General features: G+C 32.9%; 2 long non-coding RNA genes across 2 annotated transcripts; both read left to right on the forward strand.

Annotated features, from left to right (window-relative positions):
- The first annotated feature begins 1,720 nt into the window (after positions 1-1,720).
- Positions 1,721-3,583, forward strand: LOC137924886 (uncharacterized). Its single transcript, XR_011107618.1, has 3 exons — positions 1,721-1,772; positions 2,488-2,616; positions 3,485-3,583. It is a non-coding gene; the product is annotated as an uncharacterized lncRNA (long non-coding RNA).
- A 1,163-nt stretch (positions 3,584-4,746) lies between these two features.
- On the forward strand, positions 4,747-6,119 carry LOC137924832 (uncharacterized). The gene is made up of 3 exons (XR_011107612.1): positions 4,747-4,845; positions 4,919-5,008; positions 6,003-6,119. It is a non-coding gene; the product is annotated as an uncharacterized lncRNA (long non-coding RNA).
- The last annotated feature ends 3,001 nt before the right edge of the window (positions 6,120-9,120 follow it).

Raw genomic sequence — 9,120 nt, forward strand, 5'->3', positions numbered from 1 at the left:
TGCAATAATGAAATATGCTTATTAAAAAGATATTCGAGTAAAAACATATGAGACGTGCTAGTCATGGATGATATCGTAAATACGATAAAAACAAATGTTACCGAGTACAAGCAAAGGCGCATCTCAGTGCACATGTAGCGGCAATAATTTATTAAATAACGAGGATTTAACAAAGTAAATGCAAATGGATAGCAAAAAATTGATAAACCCGATCGAAAAAATCAAAGATTTCAGATAAACTAAGCAACAAAATTTTAATATAGTAAGGAAAACCGCTTTGAAATTAGGAATAATAAAGTTAATTATTAATTGTTTATAGGATAAACACAATTTTTCTAACTATTCACTTTATGCTAAATGATTGGAAATAGGTACAAGCTCTAAAGTTTGTTGTTGACAAATGAGCTATAGATTCACCCCAAAGTTTTTAGCTTTAAATGAGTGAATGCATAACTCGCACAACTATAAGCTTACACAACCTATGGCCAATCATTATAAGTGCGTTTGATAGTGGCCACACTTTTTCTTCTATTAGTGTTCTAAAACAGTCCTTTTTCGACGGACGTAAATTTAATCCCGCTATTAAAATCTCACATAGTTTTTGGATTGTAATATTGTCACTGCGAAAAATTTTCTAAACTACTACCCCACTTTTACCAAATTGATAGTTGAATCATGAACGATAGAAGATTGGGAAAATCTTGTTTATCTCTTTCGGCATAGTTTCACCATTACAAAAACAAAGATCGTGACTAGCCAGTTTCATCTTTAACTATGTTACTATTTCAGTCGTATGACATTTATTGCTGGACATAAGCCTTTCCTGTAGGCTTCCTGTACAATTGGTTAGAAACGGCCCGCATCGCCTCGTCTTCTGAGGACTTTAACAAGGTAGTCTGTTCAGCAGTACATGGACGTCCTACCCCAAAGCCTGTCATTCCGTGATTCCCACTCCAGAACCTTAAGCGCTTACGGCTACTTATTTTATTTGAAGTGTGGTAAGTAGGATTATAAAAATTGTACCAAAATTATACCAAAACCATACAGAAGCTACATTAAATTTAAAAAAAGGATATGATTTATTTTATTATAGCAGAATAAAAATAGTACTGAAAATACAAATGTGAAATGAAAAGTGTACAAGGCACAAAATGTGCTTATAAATGATTTTGAAGAGAAAGTCATCCATGAGACACTAGGTTTTTAGTCACCGTAATTAACCAAATAAAATTAATATATATATACATATATATATATTCTCAATATTAATTATTTTTTCGACAAGTGACAGCCCAATCCCTCTCGCATGCGTCTCCTCCTATCTCCTCGTGGGCGTCCTTGGGGTTTCGCGCCGGCGATCTAAACGCTTAATGGCCTCCCTATCCGGTGAAATGAGAATACCACTCAAATCAAGTCGTAGACTAAGCGCCCTGTGCTCCGTGCCTCTTCAAACCTGTTGAATCTGCAAATGCCACTAGAGAAGTGATAGTCTACTTCAAAAAATATTTCTGGTAATATCTGAAAGTGTAACATTTTCAAGTTTATTGCGTAAAATTATTATTATTATTCAATATAGATTATTTTTAAACTAAACCACATAGTTTCACTAAAAATATCGATGAAATCATTGGCGTAGTAAAAATTGATTAGCAATTATTTTTTATAACCGATATTGCCTTTATTTATTGAAAGCAAAACTATGATTTAGCCTTTCGTACGTTATGTATCTTAGCATATTTGTTTTTTTTGTTATTTCCCTATATGAATTAACGGTAAGATTGTTGATCGTAATATTCATGGAAGAAAAACGATATAATTACAATAGTTTATATCATATTTTAGATAAACTTTAAGAAATTATAAATATTTATTCTCAATGGTATAAACCAGGGTTGAGAAAGACGCGGCCCGTTAAACGTGTTTATGCAGCCCGCCAAGGATTTCTAAAATTGAATTTATATTATCGACTTTCTCTCATCAATAAACTGGTATAAAATTATAATAATAAAAATGTGGTACACGCTTAACCGAAATAAATAATTAATATAACCATAAACCACATATCAACCACAAATCAAAACTTTGTGATGCACCGTTAGAAAACTTGTATCAAAAAAACGGTGCCAAATTTCTCATTAAAATTTTCAAGTATATTCATTTTTCCATTCTGATCGTGTTTGTTTTATTTTTGTATAATTTCTTATTCTTATTCTTACTAAAAATAAAGTTTTACGTTTTGTGCGGCCCTTCAAAACATTTTTACATTTATTGATCCGTTGATTAAAAAGATTGCTCACCCCTGGTGAAAACAGTTTAACATATCAATTGCATTTGCGTTTCGCTAATGCGCACGACGTATTAGAAATCAGGAACGGCGTATATTAGAACTAAAATAAAATAATATTAAATAATTTCATATTTTCATTTCATTCAAAACTAAATGTAAATAAATGAAAAAGAAACAAATCACAAGTATGTATATTTCAGGAATGTTCCAAAGACGATGACTTTCAAAGCGAGGATGACAAATCACAAATATTTAATAAAAATGTTGCTAGTTTCGAACTTGAAGATGATCTTTCACATTTAACTGAAGCAAGTAAACAAGGATTGAAGGTAATCTTTTAATTTTTTTTTCTTTCTTTAAAATACGTTTCATAAAATGTTTTTTAATCGTTTATATTCAAAATGAGGATTCTGTATGAAATACATCATCAGCGCTTAAGAAGATTCAATGATATTTTACAGCAATTTTATTTTCTTCCAATAGATACATAATACCAATAAGTGCAAGGTTTGCAACTACGGATGTACGTTAACCCGCGTAGTACATTAATATCTTATATGAAAATTCAAATATTCGTTGAATTTATCCATCTTTTATTTAACATGAACTTGCCATAAACATGATTTATGTTCATTACTCTTATTTTCAGAGACACCAGAAGCTTTTTATTAAGAATTTTTCTATTTGTCTTGATATTTCCAACTTAACATATGGTAGCCAATTATGGTTCTAATAGAGAATATAATCCAATTTCAATATTTTTTTTTTAGTTAGAGAGTTTTCTCCAGGTTTTTTTAAATACAAAATCTTAAGTAGTTTTGTATTTTAAGTCTCATTATGTTTGTCGCACAACCGAATTAAAATTGAAAAAACAATGCGGGTTATTCCTAATCAACAGATTATTATATTTCTAGGTTATGCACTCTTATAAACTTCTACATAATATCTATTACTACTATGATAAACTACGGTTTTGCACGATCTACGTCACACAAGTTGTTTTTTGTGAGCCGTCCTTAAAAAGTATTTATTAAAACTAACCCATATTTCAAAATCTTTCGTAAGCAAACTTATGGCTGGAACTGGAAAATATAAAAATATAAAAACTTCGCTTCTGTGGAGCTAAGGTCAGGCAGTAAGGTACGGTAACCAGTGTATACCTCTTGAAGTGTAGTTGATAATTTTAAATTCTTGCAGGGTAAAGATGATCAGTTTTCGAATGAGAAATTGACAGGAGATGTAACTGATCTCTTCGGTACAAATGTTCACATCCGACAGCCAGGAAAATATAATGACTTTAGCAGACGATTCGTCTTGCAGTATCCTTATGATAATGTCAGTATTTCTTTTATACCTAAACTGTTTTAAAAGCGACGGTTGATTTAAATTTGAACGTACAACCTTATTTAATTAAAGTTGATCGTTACAGGGCTTGAAAATTCAGAAAATTCCGTCCCATATGGACTATTTGACCCCAGTGAAGGTAATTATTTTATTTAAATATTGTTTTAGGAGTACAAAAGGTTCTCTACTCTAACTGCAATAGAAGACTTGAGTGTAGTTTCTGCTTAACTTGTCTACCGTGTGACATATGCGTCGTCTTCGGAAAGAGCAACACATTCCTAGGCTTTATTATCAGTTAAAATCATTTATACTTTTACAGCAGCAGTGATAACGATTTGCGGGATATAACCTTATAATTCACACTTTGTACATTAATTATATATGGTTTTAACTGCTCATACAAAGTTACATATCAACAAGTTTACAGGGGATGGGCAGCGGCGTCCGTTGCGTATCTTAATACCACACCGCGATCGCGTTACGATTATGGTATATCCCACCGACACTTTTGCATTATTTTTACGTCTTCAAATTTTTATATTTTACTTCATGTTAATTTAACTGTCCCTAAATTAAAATTCATGTTCTTTTAGACGAGACGCACTATTTTAGATATAAAGAACTTTGAGAGTTGAGTTTTACTCTACGGAATGTTTCGATATGCACTTGCATCGATAAAGTTATATGACTATTTATACACTTATAGGAAGAATATCATGAAAGATTCAGACATTTGCGCGGCTTATGAGTGGTTCGTGGCAACGTCCATCAACCTGTTTTCTGATCCACATTAGGAGTTACTCGTCAAGTTGTCTGTCAACAAGATTAATTTTATTTTTAGCCTGAAGTGCCTTATCTGTTGGGACTCTTGGTTAAGCAATTGGACAATAACATATGTAGATTCGAGTGGGTTTTCTGACCTCATTCTGATTCGATCTCCCTGCCATTTTCCACGCATAGCCCTCTACACTGCTCTCTGGGTGACATTGTCAACGACAACGATTCACGTCCATGTGTCATCACAAGTAACACTTGTCAAAGACCTTTGTCTTCACATATTTCCAAGTAACGTGACCATTAAACAAATTAATTATTGTTTTCAGGCACCTCCAGAAATCGTTCTGGCCGTTGCGAAAGAGTCAATTATTCGGCAAGCGTCACAACCCATTGACCCTGTGCCAGATGTATTAAACAAAGACATTTTAAGATCTGGGGTAAGATAAAAAACTAAATATCTTAGAACATAGAACTTGAACTGATTAAAGTTAACAAATATTTTTATTTAAGAATTACTGGAATGCCGTATGGAAGGAAGAAGTTGATAATCCAAGTAAAGTACTAAGGTCCGGGAATAATGATAAAACTAAACAGGGTATTGTAAGTATGAACTTTTTTTTGTAAGAAAAAGATAACATATTTAATACTACAACTCAATTTTGAGGTTTACATGAATTTTCAAATTGAGATATGAAGGAGAATAATCGGGTTATAGCAATCCACTGAGAAATAGTTGGTTCCTCTTGTCAGTTCTGCGAGCTGAGTGCCTGTAAAGAGTTAAGTGCTCTTATCATTCTACATTTTTTTTTAAAACTTGCAAGTGCCCTGCTAAGACACATCCCGAGAGAAGCCAAGTCCGCCTCTGATGCCCTCGCTATATTGCAGCTACGTGAGACCTATTCGCATTGCTGCTCTTCTCGGATCCGCATTGAGTTGGACTATGAACCCTTAATACCCGCAATCTCGATGCTCTTTTAGTCTCCTTTTACGACTGGCAGGGTACACCATAGCTCAACTCTAATGAAGCCGGGCTAAAGGGTTATATGGTTTTTTTACTCTACCTACCCAATTCCGAAGAAACGCTTAATTCTGACAAGACAAATTTACCTTCCGTTAAAACAAATTAGATTCTAGTGTAAGAGAGCTTCGCAATATTATGGATCGATTGAATCATCAGTTATCAAAGGAACGCGTGTTTGTTTCGATATATACTAGTGTAAAAATCCTAATGGATTATGTATAGTGTTATAATGTGGCGGCAGATGCGATGTGGGTAGAACCCTAAGTAGGATGACAGACGACATAGTCACGGTTGCAGGAAGTCACTGGATGCAGGCAGCGCAAGATCTTGCAGTGGGCGTAATCGGCTGCTATGATGATAACGTTAATGAGAGCAGGCAGGCCATATAGTAGTTAGGCTCTAAAGTTCAGGACTGGAAATTACGGACCAGCAAGCGTAGGACGTTCATGCAAAATGTCCGAAGACACTTCCTGTTGATCGTACCGGAAGTTTTGGCCGCTGCCTATATATAGATGCCTTACAGTTGAAATTATAACGTAGAGTTAAAAGAAATATTTTATGTATGATCTACAGGATGTAGTGCAAGCCAAAGTAATGCCTGGATCGAAATTGTTCCGGCTAGTTTCCGTACTTAAGCAGTTCTCACCACGTCTTCTCTACGTAATTAATAAAGGAAACGATAAATAGTAAACAGATATATATTGATCGATATTTACCTATGTGAATCTGTGGTAAAAAAATAAAAAAATATGATTTATACGTATTCTTATTTTCCAAATTTGAATATCTCGCAATAGCTACGTCGGAGCCGATAGCATAGAGATACTAGCGTATATATGGCGATAGCTTCCGAGAACGCATCGCGTTAAATTTTTTACCCCTCTCTCATACAAATTTTCCGACAATTCATACAAAAAAAAATTCAAACCGAAGGAGCTATTTTTATTGAAAAAATCACACTAAGAAAAACGCTGCGATCGTAGTATTAATATTTGCCCATTTTCGTTGTTGTGTAATGGCAAAAGTCATTTTTTTCTATCGGGAGCTTCATCCGTGTCTCACTCCTGCAAGGTGGGAGATAAAAATTCACACTGAATGAGGCATTTATTTCATACTTTTTGGCGTATTTCTCAAAAATATGATATTAAGTGTATGCAAGATGGCAGCCGCGATTTTTTCCGCCCATTACACAATTCCGTTTGCGCAGCTTGAAGTAAACGTGCTCGTTGAAAACGAGATATGTATAAGATGTGTGCAATTGTGTGCTGATTATAACAAAAGTACTCAAAAATGTATTGCCACTTTTTACTGGCCAGTCCAAACGATTTTTTGGAATATTTATTTTTATGTCCCTAAATTTTGCATGCATCTTCTTTTGACATTTATATAATGTAGTAGTGCTGAAAATATATTTCTGGGTGGTCACGTAAAAAATAAAACTTTTGAAACAAACGTTATTTGTTTAATCCATTTCAGGCTGCCATGTACTTTTTATTTTTAAAATATGTAATGTTTTAAACACTTGTAGGCTAATGGATTCCGCATATTGGAGTAAAACAAATAAATCTTTAATTTAAAATATCTAGTATTGGTAATTGTCAAACACAGATGGCGCTGTCATTAATTAGGCGCATAATTATAATTTACAACAATTTGAATGCTAAATGTTATCGACATAACTATACTGCAAGCAACATCTCCAAATACCACTAGCTGTCTTAAAATATATACACAAAAAGTTATAAGTAATTAAAGGTGTTGACAAACTATCAAAGGAAATTTCGCATATAGGTAAATGCAAAGGTACAAAAATAATTTAAATCTATAAATAATACTAAATATTTTAAAGACCTAAAAATCGAATTAGTTTTTTAAAAAATTAAAAACATCTGTCGACTGTTTTCATAGATCCGTTTTATAAAATATACTAAGCGAATTTTTTTCTTTATTGTGCTTGATACAATATCGATATACGCAGGTCAGCAATATCGATATTCCGTTATTTTTGCGCCCAGGAGCTCGATTATTGGATAAAAATAAAAATGTACTTAAGTGTGTAAAAAACGTAACGGACAATTGGTACTCGTATTAATTCTTTATATAAATATGCAGACTATATGACGTTTAGGAGTTGTTAGAGTTACAACAAAGGTTTTTTATTATTGATTCGTCTTAAAAATAATGATCACCATGGAAACGCCTGACACTTCGTCGTAGTATGTAATGTGTTGTGACGTTTTATTATAACCGGCATGCTAGCGGGCCGGCGCTGTCAAAATACAATGATATGATTGACTTTCTATGAGATTATATACATACGAATTATTTAATAATAATATTCTTAAACTTGAAATAATATCGAATATTGCATATTAAAATTAATAAACTCAGATATCATTCTTAATAATTGTATATTTAATACTCATTTTCAACATAATTTGAAGGTAAAATAGTCATCAAAGTTTTTATTTAATTCAAGGTGATCGTAGCCTAAACAAAGATCCATTGTACGTGGACCTTCATTTATTCCATTTAAGGCTAAAATAAATATGTGTATGAGCGCTAATATAGCCATTTCAGGTTTAAATTTAGTATCTAATTACATTCAATTTTATTCATTCTGAACAACTACTTCTGCACGGTAACTAACACTACATTGCAACTAAGCTGTCACAGAATAACTATACATAAAAAATCATAATATATTATCAATCCATATATCATAGAAGTTTGAGTGTTTGATGAGTATTTTTATTAAGAATCGTTGTGTATTTTAAGCGATCACGTGGGATTATCGGTCCAGTATTGAGATTAACCAATCCATAATCGGCGCTAAATATTTGGCACGTATTGACATATTAACCGGATTAAAAACACTTGTTAAAAATAAAAATGGCGTAATTAGGTAGCTAAATAAGTAATAACAAAAACATTAATTTATTATGAGACATAGCTGTAATAACTTTTCAAACATAAAAAAATTTTAGTTTTGCTGCGCAATAGTTTATATAGAGCCCGCCGCTGAATAGAAGTATTGTCACAAAAATCGTAAAGAATACTTAATAAAACCTATTAAAAGCAAAATAAATAATTATTTTACTTCGCATTTAATAGTTAAAATGTTGGTGTGATATATTCGATTAGTACGGTTGTCAGAGTTGAATAAATATGACGTCACAATATATAGTGACATCATAGTTTTTAAACACAAATACAGCCATATCAACACTAGCTTACAGAACTTGGATCTTATTTTTTTGTTATGGATTTTGGTTATTGTAAGCGTCTTTATACAAATAGCCGCCGAGATTTCTGACTTGAAATTTTTCAGTGTCTGTGAGGTTAGGTTGCGGAGGTATATAATATCAATTTTACGATAGTTTATTAACAGTTAGGATGTATACCAAAAATGACCAATCGAATTAAACATAAGATGAAAAATGTAGCACAAGGATATTTCTCGCACGGCTTTGTATGTCGCTTGATTATTTTCTACTGTCTCAAGCGACTCTCGCAAGTATACAGTCGATATGTTCACGGACCCTTCCACTCCGTGAACTCAGTATCGATGAAGCTGTAAAAGTTCCAGGGGTAAACTGTACTAACTTCAACCGAAATAAAGCACAAAGCAAGTGTGTAGGCTTTGGGCAGGGGAGTAGAACGACCTGGTTTATATTAGAATCAGACATTA

The sequence above is a fragment of the Battus philenor genome, unplaced genomic scaffold (assembly GCF_028537555.1).
Source record: "Battus philenor isolate CCGP_79_NKW_IND1 unplaced genomic scaffold, ilBatPhil1.0.hap1 SCAF_25, whole genome shotgun sequence".
In the NCBI taxonomy this organism is placed as follows: domain Eukaryota; kingdom Metazoa; phylum Arthropoda; class Insecta; order Lepidoptera; family Papilionidae; genus Battus; species Battus philenor.